The sequence below is a fragment of the Pygoscelis adeliae genome, unplaced genomic scaffold (genome assembly GCF_000699105.1).
Source record: "Pygoscelis adeliae isolate BGI_AS28 unplaced genomic scaffold, ASM69910v1 Scaffold26, whole genome shotgun sequence".
Classification (NCBI taxonomy): domain Eukaryota; kingdom Metazoa; phylum Chordata; class Aves; order Sphenisciformes; family Spheniscidae; genus Pygoscelis; species Pygoscelis adeliae.
Window position 1 is genome coordinate 5,514,736 of NW_008825104.1, and position 711 is coordinate 5,515,446.

The window sequence follows — 711 nt, forward strand, 5'->3', positions numbered from 1 at the left end:
ATAACATTCCCATGGACCCAATCCCTAAGCCTTTCTAGGTCCTTCTGGATGGTATCTTTTCCCTTTAGCTTATCAGCTGCACCACGCATCTTGGTGTCATCTGCAAACTTGCTGAGGATGCACTCAACACCACTGTCAATGTCATTGATGAAAATATTAAATAGTATAGGTCCCAGTACGGATCCCTGAGGGACACCACTCGTTACTGGCTTCCACTTGGACATTGAGCCATTGACTGCAACTCCTTGGATGTGGACATCCAGCCAATTCCTTATCCATCTAACAGTCCATCCATCAAATCAGTATCTCCCCAATTTAGAGACAAGAATGTTGTGGGGGATGGTAGCAAAGGCCTTACAGAAGTCCAGGTAGATGACATCAGTAGCTCTTCTGTGGTCCACTAATGCACTTACTCTACTTACATTGTAGAAGGCTGCTAGATCTTCCTGTGGCCTTGGGCAGGGGGGCAAGGGAGGTGTTAACCTCAGATTTCTCAGGTCCCATGCTGAGAGGCTAGTGCCTCTGAGCCCAGGGCCCGGCAATAGGCAGCCCAGTAATGCAGGCAGGGAACCCTGGTGACCTCCTTAGTGCCAGTGGAGTGCCCTGACTGGGCTGCTCCAAGGGCTGTCAGGGAAGAAGGACTCGCCCCTTGTCTGCCACGGGTGTCGTGGTTTAACCTCAGTTGGCAACTAAGCACCACGCAGCCGCTTG